The sequence below is a fragment of the Carex rostrata genome, chromosome 3 (genome assembly GCF_964058835.1).
Source record: "Carex rostrata chromosome 3, lpCarRost1.2, whole genome shotgun sequence".
Lineage (NCBI taxonomy): Eukaryota > Viridiplantae > Streptophyta > Magnoliopsida > Poales > Cyperaceae > Carex > Carex rostrata.
In genome coordinates, this window is record NC_135920.1 from 4,522,820 (window position 1) to 4,544,736 (window position 21,917).

At 41.3% G+C, this 21,917-nt stretch overlaps 1 pseudogene across 1 annotated transcript; it reads left to right on the top strand.

The window, feature by feature from the left end:
• Positions 1-114: 114 nt before the first annotated feature.
• Positions 115-2,618, top strand: LOC144551797 (protein FAR1-RELATED SEQUENCE 5-like; annotated as a pseudogene). The gene is made up of 2 exons (XR_013510872.1): positions 115-141; positions 193-2,618. The product of XR_013510872.1 is annotated as a protein FAR1-RELATED SEQUENCE 5-like (transcript).
• The last annotated feature ends 19,299 nt before the right edge of the window (positions 2,619-21,917 follow it).

A 21,917-nucleotide genomic window follows, 5' to 3' on the forward strand; every position in this document is an offset into this window, starting at 1 on the left:
AATAAGACAAAAAAAATGTGCTGGCAACTGTTGTACCAGTACATTTATTTACACAATAGTTTATAGAAGTCTGTTTATACCATAGCTTATTTATGGAGGAATTGACATTTAGTAATGACCATACATCCATGGATCCACGAGGTATAGACAAATACTCTTTCTAATGATGGTTTCATTTCACAAATTTTGTAGGCTAACAAAGTTGACGTGGAATCATTGATTGAGTATGAAAAAATTGTAAGTATGACTTTCTCAAGCCAAGAAGAAGCTTACGATTTTTACAATGATTACGCAAAAAAAGAGGGTTCATCATAAGGAAGAGCATAATTAGAAAAGATCCAAGGAATGACACCATTATATTCCGTCGGTTTTACTGCAGCAGATCTGGTTTTCGAGAGAGTAAGTATTTGGATAAGCCGGACCGGAAAAGACCTGCCTCGGCGCTCTCTCGCTGTGGCTGCCCCGTCGAGCTATGCATCAAACTTGATCCGAAAACCGGTAGGTGGTGGGTTAAAAATTACATAGATGTTCACAACCACAATCTAGCAGCTAGCGATACTGCTCCTTTCCTGCGATCCCATTGTTCTATTAATGAAGCTCAGAAGTTTGAAATAGGCGCTTTTGAAGACTCGGGTATTCGGAACTGCCAAATATTAGATTACACAGAACGGAGAAGTGGTGGTTATGAACATCGTGGTTATCAGATGAAGAATTTGTATAACTTTATCTCTGAGCGAGAGCGGTCTGAGATGCTTGCAAATGATGCAGAGTCAGCAATAAAGTACTTCGAGGAGAGGAAGAAAGCAGATCCATATTTTTTTTTCAAATATGATGCAAAAGATGGCCATTTAACAAGTCTCTTTTGGGCCGATGCTCAGTCAGTCCTCGATTATGCTAGCTTCGGAGATGTAGTTGTTTTCGACAGCACATACAAGCTGAACCGATATAACATGATAGTCGTTCCTTTTCTAGGCATCAATCATCATCGAAGCACAATTATGTTTGCATGCGGCATTGTTTCTTGTGAGAATAAGAACTCATACGAATGGCTCCTTGAAGCATTAATGGAGGCCATGTACCAGGTACGACCTGAATCTGTAATTACGGATGGTGACCTTGCGATGCGCGAGGCCATAAAGTCCGTATTACCGGGCACAACACACCGGATGTGCACATGGCATATGGCGGGAAATGCAAAAAAGTATATTCGTGATTCAAGAGTCATGCGAATGTTCTACAAGTTGATGATGAAGGCATACATGCCTGAAGAATTTGAGAACAAGTGGCAGGAGTTTGAGGATAAAGTTAGTAAAAGGCCACGTAGTAGGCATTGGTTGCAGACAATTTATGCGTCAAAACAATTATGGGCTGGGGCTTTTGTACAGAATAAGATGTTCTTAGGGATGTCAACTAACCAGAGAAGCGAGAGTCTCAATTCCAAGATTCACAGGTACATGAATAGTAAGATGTCTTTGTGTAAGGCTGTACAGCAGCTTGAGCGTTGTCTTACGAGAATGCGCACAAAGGAGGCCGAGTTAGATTGCAAAGCATATCAAACAGAACCAGTTTTAACAACCGCTTTCTACAATCTCGAGAAATCTGCAGCAAGCAACTTCACACCTGAAGTGTTTGCTATGGTTCGTGAGGAAATTGAGAAATCAAACGAATTTGTGGTGATTCAAAACTCTGGGAGTATCAATTCCTCAAAGTACATTGTAGCTTCAAAAGGAAAATCCGAGACTTTAGTAGCTGTGGACTTCTTTATTTCTGAGGGAAATATCAGAATACTTACATGTACCTGTTATAAATATGAATGTGAGAAAATACCATGCAGTCACATGTTTTCTGTATTGATACACTTGGACATCACATTCATTCCTCCATATTGCATCAATGATAGGTACACCAAAACTGCTAAGTCTTTGTTTACTTCGGATAGGAAGGGTGGGGATTTTAAGGTTTCTGAGTCGGAAAAAATGTACAATGAGATGATAGAACTATGCATCCAAGTATGCTACCAATCATCTAAGTCGAGTGAAGAATGTGTGAAAACAACAGATTTCTTGCGGTGGTGGCTTAAGGATATTGGGAAAAGAATTGAGAAGTCCAAAGCTGAAAAGAATGTTGTGTCAAGTGATAGGGAATCACCCCAGAAAGTCGGGAACCCAAAATTTGTTGTGACGAAGGGCGCACCAAAGAAGAAGAAGTACGAGAGGATGAAGTCTTCAATTAAAGGAAGGAGGAGGAAGAACAAATGTGGACATTGTGGTATGCTAGGCCATAATCGACAAACATGTCAGCTTCTTTGCTCGGTACGTTAAGAGTGATTATGTAATGTTACATTAAATTTTATCACCCCACCAAATTTGTATTAATTAATCCTCTCTTTTTTTTACAGGAAATTGATGGCTCCCAGTAGCTATTTCGAATAACTCAGCGAAATTGGGTATGTCATATTCTTTTTTGATGTGGTGTTGAATGGATGAAACTCTACAACAATTATTTTTTTCTCCTGATTAAGATTTCTATTTTCTAACTTTTCATGAATTGTTTCCTTTATTTTCTTTATTTCCACCAATGAGTATCTTCCTTTAAACACAATTTTTCAGCCTTAATAGTTCCTTTCCGGAGAGAGGATAGTATGGTCCATAAAAAGAATTTGAGTGGTCCAGATCATTGGATTGGGACAGTGGCTTAAAAGGAAGCCACTGTCACTGCATAGCACAGTGACAGTGTGTTACAAGTTATTTTAGGTTCTTCACCTATGAAGTTTTGAGTTCTATCCTTGCATATATGTCTGATATGCACACACAATCTTGCCATTATATCAACTTCATTTCTGATTTATTTTATTGGTTTATCATGTGACAAGGGCATTTTAGGAAATTTTTTAGTCTGATTTCTGACAGGAGGTCTTTTGGAGTTTTAGTACTAGTAACACATGCATATCAGCAATGTTTAACAATGTTTCCTGGCATCTGAATTTATTTACCTAATTATCCAAAAATTCACAATCAGATGAGTCACTAGGTCACTAGGAGTGGATAGCATCTGAAACATTTACAAGTTAGAAGTTACTACAAATCCGAGTAAAGGAAAAATTCATAGTATCATATAGTCTGATTAAAGGAAAAAATCAATGGAAAATTCATAGTATCTATTAAACGGGCAAAGCAAAATATTTTGTCTCATATCTTATCTTTTTACTTTCCTTCTAGGATGCATAACTTTAACTTTTTTCTGATATTTTTTTCTTTTTTCTTATCTTATTTTTTTTCTATGAAGGTGGAGAGTTGCAGGATCTTGTCAAATTATTGCATACACTGAACAAAGGAGTATTGCATTATGATATTGTTGTAGTTTCTCTTTGAGGCTTATATTATGAAATTTGAGTTTATTAGACTTTTTACTGCTAGTTATTAGACTATGAATGTTGGATATTATTGTATTGATAGTTTTTTAGTGTTTTTTTGCAACCATTAAATTGCGTTCCATTCAAAGAAAACCAAGAAAATGAAAACAATGGATAAATTAATTATTAAAAAAATTGAAGAAATTAATCTATATCGAAATTGTAAGAGTTTGCATGATATGATAAAAGGAAAGTGCGCACCATTGCTGGTAAAATAAAATTAAAACTTTTTTTTGAGAGAGAAAAGCTTAGCAGTGGTTGCAAATTAAGTTACAAAAAAAAAAAAAAAATTCTAACAATTATCTAACCATAAATAGAAGTGCACAAACACGACACAATTTAGGATGTATGTTTGTTCATTTAACCCTGACATGACACGATTAATTATTAAACTGTTTTTATAGCGGTTAAATTTTGCATGCTATGCATGATAATGTCAAACCGTCGTCTAGATTAAATTGTATATATAGATAAGCAGAATAAAAGTTTGCACAATATATTATTACTTCCGCAAGGGGTTGATTGGTCTTCTAGAGTTGAGGTATTTTATATTTTATTTTTATTTATGCTTTTTTTTTACAGTATTCAAATTTATATTCAAATAGAGGTTATATGAGGAATTGTTTATTCTTTATGACATCAAAAAATACGAATTAGAAATTGAATTTCTTTGTCTCATGTATTTTTGATGTAATTTATTTTTGTAGCAAAGCGTTGCTGCACGGCTTAATCATGGCATTGCGTAACATGATTGTTCAACGAACTGCTCAATTTGTTCTTATGCTAGACGGTTTAAAATTTGAGCAGAAGCAAAAAATTTCAGAGTTAGGCTTTGGTTGTCTTTTTAAATTGCAACCCATACTTGTCAATCGTTCGCTAATTGAAACACTAAGCAGAGCATACCAACCCGATAGTAAAACATTTAAAATTGGTGAAAAGAGTGTATCACTCACCAATTGGGATGCATATTGTATAATGGGTTTGCGAGATGAAGGAACTCATATTGATTTTGAGAGGAAAAATATTAATGAGGCTCTTCTCGAGATATTTGAAAATCCCACTCACCAACATATATCTTTTCTTGATCTTAATTCTCGTATTTCAACTTTTGATGCAAATGATGAGAATTTTGTTAGAGTATTCGTGTTATTAATGGTTGCTGGAGTTCTAGCTCAACCAACAGATGATCGAATACCTTGGGAGTATCTAAATATTGTGGAGGATGTGGATCAAGTGTCCAACTTTAATTGGGCGGAGTTCACAGTATCGTTCTTGCACCGTAGTCTCATGCGGAACAAATATACAAAGATGCGCCTAGAAGGCAACCTCATACTACTACAGGTAAATAAAACGGTTCAGATTTGAAGTGTGTATAGCCCTTCAATGTTTTGATATTCCGTCGGCTTGATGAATGGGTAAATAAAAATAAAATTTCATCAAACTTCGCTGCAGGAAAATAAAACAAGTGCTCTTTAATTTCAACGGTTTCGATCGACCAACAGACGACGTGTTTACGTGCAACTTCATTAACTCCCAAAGTAAGAGTTTGTGTTACATAGAACACAAACTCTTACTTTCTGAGTTAATGAAGGCGCACGTAAACACATCGTCTGTTGGTCGATCGAAACCGTTGAAATTAAAGAGCACTTGATTTATTTTCCTGCAGCGAAGTTTGATGAAATTTTATTTTTATTTACCCATTCATCAAGCCGACGGAATATCGAAACATCGAAGGGCCATGCACACTTCACATTGGATCGAATCTCAGACACAATCAAACTTCATAATTTTTATGTTGGTTATGTTCAATGTTTTCCCTTGATCATTTCAAAACAAATTTGGAATCATTTCATTGTAGATCGACCATCGATTGTTCACGTGAAAATGAACGGTCTGCAAATATTTGTTAAATTTGAAGAGGCAAATAATGACGAAAGTTTATAAAATTGATAATTACAAGCATGATTCGGTCATAGAAGATGTAAACAATTTTAAAAGATTTTTCTGAATATTTTTCATATCATTTTGTGTACATACATTAGATAAATGCTAAATATCAAGCTCCAATCCGTCCGATAAGCATTGAATGGTCTTGATTTGTTTATTTAAAGTGTCTTTATTAGCATAGCTGTTTTTATTTGATGCAGTGCACAACCTATCTAATTTAAATGACGTCCAATATATTTAACACTGCTTGAAGCTAAAAATGCTCTGTTAAAATTTGTACTTGTCAAATTATTTGTTCTCCCATTGCATCCAGAGAAGATGACGCATACTCATCTAGAGAGAATTTTTTCATAACCGCCGAATTTTTCGTATCCACTAAGTTAACTCAAATTTTTAGTTTCATAACCGCCTCGTATCCGCTGAGTTAACTCAAATTTTGAGTTGAGATCTAGACCTTCTGATTTAAATCCGTATCCTAGCGTTATAGGTGTAGACCATATTGGTTCGAATTCTGATCACACAGCCGAAAAGATCAACTCAAACAGTGCATTTTTTTTTGCCAAAATGGCCAATTTATCTTTGACTTTTTATAAAAAAAAGTGACTACAAAGTTACATAATATTATCGTAAAAATCTAGATCATTATAAAATAAAAAGGAACTCATATCAAAATAAGATGATTCTTATAACTAGAATCAAAATTAAAGTGCAGGTGAAATTTATTGGGTCGCAGCAAAGTTTGATGATTTATGGATCTATCCACTTGCCAGAATATTGAAACATCGAAGAACTATAAACAATTCACGCTAGATCGAAGCTCAAATATAAACAAAATTCAGAACTTAAATTCAGAACTTTTATATTGGTTATGTTCAATATTTCCCTTGAACATTTCAAAACAAATTTAGAATCATTTCACTCACATCAACCGTATATCGCTCATGTGAAAATGACATCCAATAGATGATGGGCTACCCTAATTATCAACGGACATCTCAATTTAATGGTCATCTATCTTATACAATATTCCCTTAATCTTATATATGAATTTTAAAACCTTTACACTAAGTGTTTGCTACTTTGCCTCCGAGAAGAAAAACAACTATTTTTTCATCCGAAGTATCACACAGCTATTTAATAATCATCAATTTTAGAAAATGATATGCCACTTCATCATAACAATTTGAAAATTTACAAATTTGAATAACTGGCCTACCATGCAAAAATTTCAGCCAAAGATCCACCATGCTAATGCAAGTACCCGTACACCAAGATCTTTTTTTTTTTTTTACTCATAATAAAACCTTCTAGAGCTACTAGATTTTGATGCCTAATATGAAGTAAAATCCTCACCTAAAATCATAAGCAAGGAAAAGTATGGACTATCCATTAGACCATGAGCACAATGGCCTAATAAAAATGCAGCCAAATCTAGGCAGAATTGCTAATAAAAATGCAGCCAAATCTGCCCCATAAATAACCGTGGTCAGCTGTCACATTCACCTGCAATTTTTCATGCACATTTTTGTAATGAAGTTTTAATTCCAAATAAATTATGGTAAAGTACAAACTAGACGAAGCTAAACCAGGTGAAAACCAAACTTTTGTTTAGACAAAGCTAAACCAATTAAAAAAACAAATTTTCGTTTTATTTGTACAAAGTTGATATCCATACTAACAGGCAAAGTCTTTATTTAAACAGACAATTTCATATATACCAAACTTTTTTTTTTGTTCTCGTAAGTGATTTCCGAATGCATTTTTAGAAAAAGCCAGGAATATCTTTTGGTTTATGTACTTCATCTACTAGTCTAGTATAGAAAAAGAAGCTTGAAATACCAGTGTTAGGTAGTACATGTATGATGCCGATAAAGACCTAAATTGTGACATAGAATGAGTACGACATACCTGCATCTAATTCTTTATACCTAACCGACTGTCCTTTGTACTGGCAATAGTTGGTCGACATGAGGCTCCCATAGTCATGATAAACAATAGGTATATATACAAAACAAAGAATCTCTATTACCATAAAAGTTATTTGAATTAGCTACAATCATAGAAATATGACGTGACAAGTGATTTGAACTTGTATAAGTAGTCTAAAAATTCTAATTTTCAAATTGAAATAAAAAGTACGCCTAGCAATTGTTCATATTTGCACAAACTCCTATAACTTTTGCTATTTACAAGCACACACGTACGTTATTATATATCTCTAGAGTACGTATAACCAATTAGATTAATATAAGTAAGGTTAGAAGGGTAGTCTGGCATAAATGATACTGAACTTGACATGTACAGTTGAATAGTGGTTTCAACCGAATGGTCCCCAAACCAAGCAGAATTAGACCTTAATTAACCCTCAGTAATACAACTATGCTTCCATTCAGCACAATTCCTAAACAAACCCTAAATGAAAATTTTTCTCTCAGTCATGCTTCAAATTTAACCCAATTTACTGCCAATTTACCCTGTAATGTGCAACTAAGCACCAAAGAAGACAAGGAAAAAGACAAAAAAAAGAAAAAGAAAAAGAAAAGATAAATAAGAGTTAAATCGACCTGTACCATCAAGATCTCAATTTAATAATCAAGCCAAAAGAACAAAAGAAACAAGCAGAACTACTGCTCAATTTGTATACAGCTAGATGGACCAAAATTTTGGTGGTGCGCCCATAGTGACAGGATCAAAATTCTAGATTAAAAAAGACCATGTTCCTAATTTCATCAAACTTTCAAGCAAAAATAAGGAACCAACTGATAGAATTGCTAGGAAATCTAGGGACAATTTATGACACTAACCAACATGAGTTCAGGTTGAGACTTGGTGCAGGCTGTAAAGTCAATCTGAGGATTTCATGGTGGCTCTTTCATATCCGACTTTGTAGCTCTAAAGAGGGTTGACCTTCCTTTCTGCTTTACATTATGAAAACCCATTTGTAAAGAGTAAAGGACTATGTTGCAAATCTCGAAATCAAAGAGTAAAGGACTAACCTGTCCCAAGAACAGGATCAAGCAGCAGCACACGCCTCTCAGAATCATAGTGTCATTTGTAAAGGTTGTTACTAAAAAAGAAAGTAATAAGATCAGTTTCTCGATTTCACCCAAACTGTTTTTCTATTTCATTCCTTCTTTTTCTCCTTTTTAAAGCTTGTTTCCCTCTATGTTGATCAAATGGATGTACTCAAAGTGTTATATCTTATGTAATGAAATTTCTATGCGAGAGTACCGTTCAAAAAGTAATTCCCTGATCCATAATTGCAATTATTGATTCCTAATGTCACCCTTTTTGCAAATTGTGAAAATGGAGGTGCTCTTCTGCCCATTTACTCATTATTGCTGGTCATAAGAAGAATATTTAATGGACAAATTTATATAATATTCTATATAACAAGAGCTATAAATCAATGAACCAACTGTAACATTTACAAGCAAAAGTCATCACTATACAATTCAAAGTACCTGCATGGCTTCTTCTTGCCTTTCAGCATCTCCTCTTACACAATAAGTGTTATCACATTATTAGACCTATCATTTCGACTTGTTTCCATATGAAAATCTATGTTTTGAACCAATAAAAGGTGCCTTTTACATTGAACATCCATAGAATGTGGTACTGCTAAGTTTTGGTTCTTACTTTGCAGGAATCAAGCGAAATTGGGCAAAATCAGGCAATTGGCAGACTTCAGGAAGCTCTGATGCGAGTCGCATTCATCTGGTGCGAGTCGCATCCAAGCCCAAAGCGACCTGCGATGCGACCCTCACTGCTCTCTCTTGAAGACCATCTGATGCGAGTCGCATCCACCTGATGCGAGTCGCATCAACTGTTGCCGCCCAGTTCAAATTAAATCTGACAAGCCCAAAGTCAACTCTGTTGCCTATATAAGGAGGTCCTATGCCAGAATTCGGGAGGCTTTTTCCCCCTCTACATTCCAGAACACAAAAAGAGCGAAGATCAAGAGAGAAGAAGGAGATTGGAGCTTGCTTGAAGAAGAGGAGAAGAAGAGAAGATTGCAAGATCCTCTCCAATCCACCTTGGATCTTCGAGCTCCATTATGATCTGCCTATTCTCTCTCTCTTTCATGTTTACTTTTGTTATGCTTGAGTAGATCCCTGTTTCTTAGGGTTAAGATGTAATCTCCAAACCTTTTCTTTGAGTTGAATGATGTTTTGATCTAATGTTGAACTTGTGTGATTGTTGTTTGAGTATTCATTGTTTGCTTGATTGTGATTTCTTGATTGATTCTTGATTGTCTACTGTTAGATGTCTATAGCATCTCTTCTAGTAATTAGGCCTTGATGTATCTTGCAATTGTAATTGAGCACTTGAAGTAGATCTAAGATCAATAGTAACCGAGAGGTGAAATTTCTATTATCGAGAGGTTATAGATACTTCTAGTTAACCAGACAATCAATCTAGGTTAGATACCAGTAGGCGAGAGCCACAGGTCGAAGCCTCGCACAAGAAATCAACTTAGATACGAACTCATGTCAGCTCTGCTCGAGGGCCATGCGACCCGCATCAGAGATGATGCGAGTCGCATCACACAGGTCGCATCAGAGATGATGCGAGTTGTATGATAGGTCCAGAGAAGGAAAAGTTTGGAGATGAAGTCTGAAACCCTAAGAACACATTTTATAATTGATTCAAAACCAAATCTTTTAATCGCTTTCATTTACCTTTAATTGAATTGTCTTTTGAAATTTAGAAATTGAAACAAATCAAACCCAATTCTTCAAACTTCTAGTACCTAACTTGGATTTGTGAAAGTCTAGAATTGAGTTTAACCGTCCCTGAGGATCGATACCTTATTTTACTACACGGATAGGATTGTACACTTGCAATCCTAGACGTGAGTGGATTCAAGGTTTAAAACAAGTACAATTAGTTGTATTTGGAACTTTGTAAGCACACTCTGAGAAGCGAACAAGTTTTGGCGCCGTTGCCGGGGACGGCTATCAATTCCTTTCTAGATTTACACTTTTCTTAGTTAATCTAGATTTTAGTTTGTATCTTTTCTTTTGCTTTACTTCTTTATCACTAAAAAAAAAAAAAAAAAAAACTGGCTTTCATCCCCCCTACTGCAGGTAAATACAAGCTGACTTACCAACTGAGGAGCAGAGGACCACTCTTCGACGAAACACCTCCAGAAGACACAGTCCCTGCTCAGACATCGACTGAAGCGACCCGCACAGAGGTTGACGCGACTCGCATCACAACCGAAGCGACTCGCATCACAACCGAAGCGACTCGCATCACAGAGACAATGTCAGAACATCCGAGCAGGGAGGACAGGGATGCAGAAAGAAATAGAGAGCGAGAAGACTTGACTGACCAGTCTGACGACGACATGGATGTCTTCATGCCAAGGACCTTGCGAGAGTTCAATGTACCAAGGGCTGGAGATGTGAGAGGTGCAATCCGGCTGCCGCGCATTCCAGGACAACAACCCAACTTCAATCCGGGAGTTGTCAACATGGTGCAGCAGAACACCTTTCATGGACTCGACCACGAAGACCCGCACTCTCATCTCCAAACATTCCTCGAGTGCATCACGACCATCAAAACCAACGGTGAGAATGCTGATTACACCAAGCTTGCTCTATTTCCTTTCACTCTTAGGGACAAAGCAAAGAAATGGTTAGGATCTTTACCTAGGGACTCAGTTTTGACTTGGAGGGAATTGTCCAAATTGTTTCTGACCAGATTTTTCCCTCATAAACGAACTGCCAAGGTAAGACATGACCTGACCAGCTTTAGTCAAATTTTTGATGAACCCCTGAATGAGGCATGGGAAAGGTTTAGAGAATTGCAATACTCTTGTCCACACCACGGTATACCGGACTGGCTCTTGATCCAAACGTTTTATGACGGCTTGAACGAAAGCACTCGTGCTTACGTCGACGCTGTTGCTGGAGGCGCGCTGATGTCAAGGGAGCCTTTAGAGGCTATGAACTTGATAGACAGCATGGCGCAGAACCAGCAATGGTCCGGCCGTGACAACTCACGACGACGAGGAGGCCAAGGAGGTAGCCAAGGAGGTGGCAAGTACGAGGTGGATCACATCACGGCTCTCACCGCTAAGATGGACGCCATGCAAAGAGCGATGGACAAGCTCAGCGTCAAAGCAGTTGAACAGCAACCCCAAGCATGCGTCATGTGTGGTGATGAGAGACATGCTTACGAGCAATGTCCATTGGTGCAAGCTGATGAGGAGAGCGAGCAGGTCAATTCCATCAACAATGAACCTTCCTTTTTCCCAAAACCTCCCTTCAACCGATCCTACTCCAAGGATCCAATGGAACAACAGAATTGGAATAGGAATCAAAACAACCCTGCGCCTTTCAACAATGCTCCCAGGCCCCCTTTCACCAACCCCACCAACAACAATAACTCCTTCATCAATCCATCATCCGGTAGCAACTGGAACAATTCTTCTGGAGGAGGCAACAACAGAAACTTCTACCAGAACGCCTCCTTCCCCAATCAGAACAACCGAGCACCTCAAGCTGGCCCTTCCAAACCATATGTGCCTCCCTATGCGACGAACTTCACACACGAGCAAGGGAAGATGAACCAGATGATGTGGGAGCAAATGCAATCAATGGCAACTCAAATGGCCACCCAAAGCAAATTGTTGGAGCAACTGAGTCATATCGTCACTTCCAGCCAACCTCAACCTGGCAAACTGCCAGCGCAGCCAGAACCAAACCCCAGAGGAGAAGCTAAGGCGATCACACTGAGGAGTGGGACTCAGTACGATGAACCAGCTTTCCCAACTGATCAGATTCTAACCGATGCGACTGGCACCACCATTGATGCAACTGGCACCACCCCTGATGCGACTGGCATCAACTCTGATGCGACCTGCACCACCACAGTGCGACTCGCATCGACTCCAGAAGAACCTCTGGATGCGACTCGCATTGGTACAGTGCGACCCGCATCAAAGGAATCTGACAAGTCTGACAGAGAGAAAGGGAAAGGAGTTGAAAAACCTTACAGACCACCTGTACCCTTTCCCCGACGATTAGCTGAGAACAAGTTGAACGCACAATTCGCGAAATTCACTGAGGTGATCAAAGGCCTGCAAATCACGATCCCGTTCACCGATGCCTTGACTCAAATGCCCTCCTATGCCAAGTTCCTGAAAGATATTCTATCCAATAAGCGAAGCTTGGGGGGAAATGAAACGGTGAAGTTGACAGAACAATGCAGTGCCATTCTGAAGAACGACCTACCTCCCAAATTGGACGATCCAGGTAAGTTCTCCATTCCTTGCATCATAGGAAAGGCGACAATCAGGAAAGCTCTCTGCGATCTAGGAGCAAGCGTGAGTCTCATGCCACGCACGATCTACGAGCGAATGGGGGTAGGTGAGCTCAGACCAACGCGAATGTCATTACAACTAGCAGACTCCTCGGTACGACTACCACTTGGCATTGTGGAAGACGTACCAGTTCAAGTCGGTAAGTATTTCGTACCTGTCGATTTTGTTGTCATGGAGATGGAAGAGGATAAGGAAGTCCCCATCATCTTGGGACGACCTTTCCTCAGAACGGCAGGTGCAATCATCGACGTCTCTCAGGGAACGCTGACCATGAACTTTGGAGGAGAGAAAGTGTGTTTTCAAATCGACCGCGCCATGAAGTATCCTTCAACCGAATCTTGTTTCCGAGTAGATGTGATCGAAGAATGTTTAACGGATTTGGTAGAAGACTACCTTCTTGAGCGGACCAATGAGAGTATGAACGAGCATTTCGAATTTCTGTCTGAAATGCAAGTTGAAATAACGAATTCGGAAGTATGTGGAGCGGATGTGAAAGCAGCTGACTTTGGGGAGACTGGATGCAACCCGCATCAACCCCATGCGAGTCGCATCCCAAGGTCTGGAGAATTTGGAGCTAATGGAGGCGACTCAAGTACACCTGATGCGACTCGCAAGGAGTGTGATGCGACTCGCAAGGAGCATGATGCGACTTGCATCAAAGCCCAGACAGAGAAACCCACTCTTGAGCTCAAGCCTCTACCAGCCAACCTCAGGTACGAGTACCTTGGACCAGATCAATCTCTCCCCGTTATAGTAAACGCCGAATTGAATCCCGAACAAACCGCCAAGCTTTTGGAGAAATTGACACTTCATCGAGGGGCGATTGGGTATTCGATCAACGACTTGAAGGGGATCAACCCGTCCATCTGCTCACACCGAATCTTCTTGGAGGATGATCACAAGCCATCTGTTGAGCACCAAAGACGGCTCAATCCGAACCTGAAAGAGGTAGTCAAGAAAGAAATTCTCAAGCTTCTAGACGCCGGTATTATATACCCTATCTCTGACAGTAGATGGGTGAGCCCAGTCCACGTGGTGCCAAAGAAAGGAGGGGCAACGGTGGTGAGAAATGCGAAGAATGAACTGGTCCAAACCCGTGTGGTGACGAGACATCGCATGTGCATCGACTACAGGAAGCTGAACGCAGCCACACGCAAGGACCATTTCCCTCTGCCATTCGTTGACCAACTCCTCGAACGACTTGCAGATCACTCCTATTTCTGCTATCTGGATGGTTACTCTGGTTTCTTCCAGATACCGATTCACCCACAAGACCAAGAAATGACCACTTTTACCTGTCCCTACGGTACGTACGCGTACCGTAGGATGCCATTTGGTCTGTGCAATGCACCAGCAACCTTTCAAAGAGCCATGATGGCCATCTTTTCAGACTTCATTGAGAAAGAGGTTGAAATTTTTATGGATGACTTCTCGGTGTATGGAACATGCTTCGACACTTGTCTGACCAACCTGTGCAAGATCTTGCAGAGATGTGAGGAAGTCCATCTCATTCTGAACTGGGAGAAATGCCACTTCATGGTCCAGTCAGGAGTCGTCCTTGGACATGTCGTGACCTCAAAAGGCATCGAAGTCGACAAGGCCAAGATCGAAGTGATCGAGAAACTAGAGATTCCGACGAACGTCAAAGGAGTTCGAAGCTTTCTTGGACATGCTGGATTCTACCGTCGGTTCATCAAGGATTTTTCCAAGATTGCTAAGCCATTGACCAATATGCTCATCAAGGAGTCTGACTTTGTCTTCACTGAAGAATGCGTCAAATCTTTTCACAGCTTGAAGGAGTCTCTCATCTCAGCACCTATCCTGCAACCACCTGACTGGTCTCTTCCCTTTGAGATCATGTGCGATGCGAGCGACTACGCAGTAGGAGCTGTTCTTGGGCAGAGGAAGGGATCGATGCCATGTGCCATCTACTACGCTAGCAAGGTGCTAGACCCTGCCCAGATGAATTACACGACTACCGAGAAAGAACTTCTTGCTGTTGTGTTTGCTCTTGACAAGTTCAGGTCGTATCTGGTTGGTTCGAAGATCATCATCTACACCGACCATGCCGCGCTCAGGTACTTGTTGAAAAAGCAGGACGCAAAGCCTCGACTGATAAGATGGATTCTTCTCCTGCAAGAATTCGATCTTGAAATCAGAGACAAGAAAGGGGTCGAAAACACCGTAGCCGACCATCTCTCCAGACTCCGTTTGGATGACGAGAGTTCTGCCGACTTGCCAATCGATGATTCCTTTCCCGACGAGCAGCTCTTCTCCGCTTCAACTCTGGCTCACCTTGATGCGACTCGCATGGAGTGTCTTGCGACTCGCATCCTTCATGATGAGACTCGCATGGGAGTCAATGCGACCCGCTTGAGCAGGTATCCAGACCCTTGGTATGCAGACATGGCCAATTACCTTGCCTCTGGGATCCTCCCAAACGCCATGACTTACCAGCAGAGGAAAAAGCTAAAATCTGACGCAAAATTCTATTTCTGGGACGATCCCTTTCTTTTCAAGTTAGGGATCGACAACCTCCTCCGACGCTGTGTACCACATGAAGAGACACGTTCCATTCTCGAGCACTGCCATTCATCCGCCTATGGCGGACATGCCTCGTTCTCCAAAACGACCGCCAAGGTTTTACAATGTGGTTTCTTCTGGCCATCTATCTTTAAGGACGCGAAAACCTTGGTGATGTCATGTGACAAGTGTCAACGCACTGGGAACATCACTAATCGCAATGAGATGCCTCTCAACTCCATTCTTGAGGTCGAAGTCTTCGACGTGTGGGGCATAGATTTCATGGGACCATTTCCAGCTTCATGTGGAAATGAGTACATTCTAGTTGCGGTTGACTACGTTTCAAAATGGGTCGAGGCAGTGGCCTGTCGAAGAGCTGACTCAGGCACGGTGAAGCGATTATTCAATGATGTCATCTTTCCTCGTTTTGGAGTGCCAAGAGCTGTCATCAGCGATGGAGGGAAGCATTTCATAAACCGTCAATTCAACAATCTCCTGCAGCGACATGGAGTGACGCACAAGGTCTCCACCTCTTACCATCCTCAGTCGAACGGCCAAGCTGAAATCTCCAACAGGGAAATCAAATCTATCTTGGAGAAGACCGTGGCAAGAACAAGGAAGGATTGGTCTTTGAAATTGAGTGACGCGCTCTGGGCCTACCGTACAGCATTCAAAACACCGATTGGGATGAGCCCTTTCAAGCTGGTGTATGGAAAGCCGTGTCATCTGCCAGTTGAGATTGAGCACAAAGCGTTCTGGGCCACTCGTGCTATCAACATGGACTTGTTAGCAGCTGGAGAGAAGCGTATCCTCGATTTGCACGAATTGGAAGAGATGCGTCAGCACTCATACGAGAATGCGAGGATCTACAAAGACAAAACCAAACGAATTCATGACAAGCGCATCATGTCTCGCGACTTCAAGGAAGGCGATCTGGTCCTCTTGTTCAATTCCAGGTTACGACTCTTTCCTGGGAAATTGAAAACCAGATGGTCAGGTCCGTTTGTGGTACGAAGGGTGCACCATTTCGGCGCAATTGAAATTGGGAATGACACATGTGGGGATTTCAAAGTGAACGGTCAGCGTCTCAAGCACTATGTGGCAGATCATGATTATCAGGAGCGGGTTGTTCAAGACCTCTCTGATCCCGTCTCACCGGAGGATTAGCACAAAGAAGGTCGAGCTTGAGACCTGAAACAAGCGCTTCTTGGGAGGCAACCCAAGCCTTTTCAGTTTACTTTTAGTTAGATTAGTTAGCTATTTTTCCTTTCTACCGAAAAGAATTACCAACTTCCACTTGATGCGACTCGCATCATCTCCGATGCGACTTGCATCACTCGATGCGACTCGCATCCCACATGATGCGACTCGCATCAATGCGAACAGACGCAGCATCAGAAGGGGTGCGCCCAAACGACGCGAGTCTCACCATATAACCCTCACCCGCACCTCTCCTGTTCCTTTCTCCTTCCTCTGCCCAGCGAACCCCACCTCTCCTTCTTCTTGTTCTTCTTCGTTGCGACTCGAATCACCTCCGTGCGAGCCTCAACGAAACCCTCCACCGAAACCCTAAACCCTTCTTCTCCTACCCGTCGGTCTTCACCACCTCTTCACCGATCAACTCTCCATCCACCCCTGCCGAAACACCTACTCCTCACCCTTTTCTCCATCGCCCTCTCCACTCACGATCAAAACCCTCTCCTTCCTTCTTTTTCCGCCTCTGCTGGATCGTCCCTACCACCAGGTACCAGTCAGTGCGACTCGCATCACTCCCAGTGCGACTCGCATCATCTCAAGGCGACTCGCATCAACAACAGTGCGACTCGCATCACAGCCATGTCAGATGCACCAGATTTTCCCACATTCAACGAGCGTCGCACCAAGCATAACTTTGAGCGACGTCAAGCCGAGCTTCGCCAACAGAGGGATCTCCGTATCCAACAGGGGATACCGGACCCTACTCCCTCTCCTTCAGAGTCTGAGGACCAAGACTGGTCTCAGCTAGGCGCCAGTTCAGCTCGCACCAGTGGTAACTCCTCTCACTCTTCTTCTTCTCATTCTTCTCAGTCTTCCTATCACCCTTCTCCCGCACAAGCAGGGGCTGGGTTGGGCACTATAGAGTACAACTCTGATGACTCTGACCCCATCTCGGGTAGGGAAACCCCCCGAGCAGCAGACTACCCAGCCCCTCACTTCACTCTCTCCAGCCATGGTATGCTGGAACGCTTTCTCTACCTCAGGCAGCGCACTTATGAGAACACGCGCCGAGTCGATTTCGACACTTTGGATGCCTTTGGGGTTCGCGAGGAATTCCTTCGTCTCACTGGAAGGATCGGGTTCACTCCCGCCTTCTGGGCAATCGAGCGTAACTGCTACACCGAGCTTACCCTCGAGTTCCTCTCCTCTCTCAAGCTGCGTCAGGATGTGCATGGCTACTACTACATCAAGTTCCAGATGCTCAACCAGACGCACCGGCTCACTCTGGTCCGACTCCGTGAGTGGTTCGGATTTGACAGCGACCCCGATACCGATTTCCTTGACCATCGCGTGGGGTTCGACAAGGCTCATTTCTGGCGTCTGATCTCTGGGATGATGAGTGCCACCAGTGCCCAGTACCGCAGCATTGCCATCTCTCACCCGGTACTGCGGTGCATCCAGCGCACCATCGGCTGCTCTATCTTCGCACGCGGGGAGACTGCAGCCCGAGTCAATGAGGAGGACCTTTGCCTTATGGACCACATGCTCCGTCCTGAGGCTGAGTTGGTGCGACCGGACCTGATGTTGTTCATGGTCCGTCACTGGGTGAATCTCCAGCGCAACACGAAGGTGGGTGGCGCTGTTCGCATTGGCGCCTATGTCACCCTGATCGCTGACAGGCTTGGCGTCTCGACCGCAGGCCTCACTCTCTCTACTGGCCATCTCACCCTGGATGCCAGGGCATACGAGCGGGCGACTTTTCTAAAGATTGAGCGCGGTCCTGCTGGCCACAGTTCTCGGTACTTCTGGGCTCTGAAGGGTCATGGCTTGCATCTGATGCCTCTCCGCCTTGCACCCTTGTCTTTCGATGATGACAGCACCTGGTTTTTCACCGAGCCCCTGCCAGACGAGCCGGCGCCACCTTCTCCTCCTATCCAGCCCACTTCTCCAGTCCATGATGACGTCGCCATGCCAGATGTCCCTCTCTCTCCTGCCCACCCTTACACTTCTCCTATGCACTTCCATGATTCCACATTCCAGGCAGCCACATCTCCCTTCCAGGCAGGCACATCTACCTATCATGCTGGCCCCTCCACTTCATATGCTGGTCCTTCCTATCCACCACCAGTTCCCTCACCCACTATCCAGGATATCTACAGCCTCGTCTATGACATGAGGTCTGAGCAGGGTGCCATTCTCTACGACTTACAGCGCAGAGTGGGTGACATTGAGGATGTTTTGCGCGATTGGAGGTTCGACCCCTCCGATGACTGAGCAGGTTTGTTTTTCTTCTCCCCTTCCTTTTGCTTTATCCTAGAGTCTTGAAGCATTGAGGACAATGCTCAGACTAAGCTTGGGGGGTGACTTTAGGATTTTTAGGATTTATTCGTTCTTACTTAGATCATGTTTACTTGTTTATTGCATTTTTAGGTAGGAATTTGTGTGATTGTGTAAATTGGAAACTTTTTCAATAATTGTTGGTGTTGATCAGGATGACCCTAGAAGATTCGAACTATCCCATAATTGACCAACAAACTGATGAGGACGAATGTTTTGACCATTTGTAATGATGAAAACTTGAAATGTATTGAGAAACTCATTTAGAAATTGACTTGTGCCTTCTCAAATAGGGAAATGGGGGTTATTGATAAAGAAAGTTTGGGATATCATTTGGTATGAATGAATATCAAAGGATGTGTGTATTCATGATATGTGCAAAAGAATAAAAATATAATAATAGATGGAGAAACCAAGAGTACTGGCAATAAGTCCTTTTTAGGGCGCCTTTGAGCTCATCTCCTAAATAAAACAAAAAAAAAATATATAAAAAAAAAGAGAAGAAACGAAAAGACGGAGAACATAAGAGTACTGGCAATAAGTCCTTTTAGGGCGCCTTTGAGCTCGTCTCCCACTTAGAAAAAAAAAGAGAAGAAAATTTTGCACATATCAACACGCGAAGTCTGCAACTTTCTGACCTAAGCTTGTTCCAAGCTTGGGGGGGTTAAAAAGGGAAAATCTCCACAAATGAGGACAATAGTTAAATAGATAAATGATAACTTGATTGATTCAAGTGCTCAGCTTTACAAGTATTCAAATATTTCAGAATTTGAAGTTTGGTTGGTCGATTTGTGTGGAGAATCAAGGTTAATTAGGAAAGTCCAAGTTATACCAACATGATTTTTAAAGTTCCCAATTGAAACAACTCATATAAATTCTTGCATTTAGGAAATTTGCATTTAGAGTCCAAACCGGTACCAATTTTTAGATTTCTGCTTGAGGACAAGCAAAGGTTAAGCTTGGGGGAATTTGTTATCACATTATTAGACCTATCATTTCGACTTGTTTCCATATGAAAATCTATGTTTTGAACCAATAAAAGGTGCCTTTTACATTGAACATCCATAGAATGTGGTACTGCTAAGTTTTGGTTCTTACTTTGCAGGAATCAAGCGAAATTGGGCAAAATCAGGCAATTGGCAGACTTCAGGAAGCTCTGATGCGAGTCGCATTCATCTGGTGCGAGTCGCATCCAAGCCCAAAGCGACCTGCGATGCGACCCTCACTGCTCTCTCTTGAAGACCATCTGATGCGAGTCGCATCCACCTGATGCGAGTCGCATCAACTGTTGCCGCCCAGTTCAAATTAAATCTGACAAGCCCAAAGTCAACTCTGTTGCCTATATAAGGAGGTCCTATGCCAGAATTCGGGAGGCTTTTTCCCCCTCTACATTCCAGAACACAAAAAGAGCGAAGATCAAGAGAGAAGAAGGAGATTGGAGCTTGCTTGAAGAAGAGGAGAAGAAGAGAAGATTGCAAGATCCTCTCCAATCCACCTTGGATCTTCGAGCTCCATTATGATCTGCCTATTCTCTCTCTCTTTCATGTTTACTTTTGTTATGCTTGAGTAGATCCCTGTTTCTTAGGGTTAAGATGTAATCTCCAAACCTTTTCTTTGAGTTGAATGATGTTTTGATCTAATGTTGAACTTGTGTGATTGTTGTTTGAGTATTCATTGTTTGCTTGATTGTGATTTCTTGATTGATTCTTGATTGTCTACTGTTAGATGTCTATAGCATCTCTTCTAGTAATTAGGCCTTGATGTATCTTGCAATTGTAATTGAGCACTTGAAGTAGATCTAAGATCAATAGTAACCGAGAGGTGAAATTTCTATTATCGAGAGGTTATAGATACTTCTAGTTAACCAGACAATCAATCTAGGTTAGATACCAGTAGGCGAGAGCCACAGGTCGAAGCCTCGCACAAGAAATCAACTTAGATACGAACTCATGTCAGCTCTGCTCGAGGGCCATGCGACCCGCATCAGAGATGATGCGAGTCGCATCACACAGGTCGCATCAGAGATGATGCGAGTTGTATGATAGGTCCAGAGAAGGAAAAGTTTGGAGATGAAGTCTGAAACCCTAAGAACACATTTTATAATTGATTCAAAACCAAATCTTTTAATCGCTTTCATTTACCTTTAATTGAATTGTCTTTTGAAATTTAGAAATTGAAACAAATCAAACCCAATTCTTCAAACTTCTAGTACCTAACTTGGATTTGTGAAAGTCTAGAATTGAGTTTAACCGTCCCTGAGGATCGATATCTTATTTTACTACACGGATAGGATTGTACACTTGCAATCCTAGACGTGAGTGGATTCAAGGTTTAAAACAAGTACAATTAGTTGTATTTGGAACTTTGTAAGCACACTCTGAGAAGCGAACAATAAGCCGCCCCCACTGTTTCAAGAAAAAAAAAAACTTAATTGAACATTACTCAGGGCATAATTGAATTTTTTTTAAGGATTCTTCAAGGTTTAAGTCTTATTGAACGAATTATATCTTAGTCAGGGCTTAATTGAACATTACTGCATATTAAATAAAAATATATGTATGTAACTATAAAAAAAGATTACACAAAGTACTCCTTCTGTGACCTCTAATGTGCAGGTTCGAGCTGGTTTGTTGACTGTGTCTCTATGATCAAAGCAAGCTACAAAAATATATAGAAAAAATATTAAAAAAGTTATGCTAATACCTTAAAATGCCTGAGGTGGTGTTTGAAGTCTGCTTGATATCTCTATGTATGCAAGTTGAATGAAGGTAATTTGAAGTGACCTCTGGTTGAGGAGCATGACTATTTGCTGAAACAAAATAATTTTAAAAAAAATTAAGATGGCACAGATGGAAACAAATGAAACATGATAGTGGTATGAACTAGCCAATTTCATTACCAAAAAAAAAAAGGAGTAAATGCAAATGCCAAGAAGAAGTATCTAGAAACTAATGAATTGCCTTCTTAAGCAGATGGTATCTGGCAAATCTACAACACCTCTGAAAGGCCAAATTGGTTGAGTTTGCTAACCAGCACCAATTCAATCCCTTAAGGAATTTCACATACCTAGTAATGATAGGGAATTGAAAAGGATTTGCAAATTACACAAATAAGTGTATAAGATTTGCAAATTACTTTTTCATAATTTCACTAACAATGAACAAACTT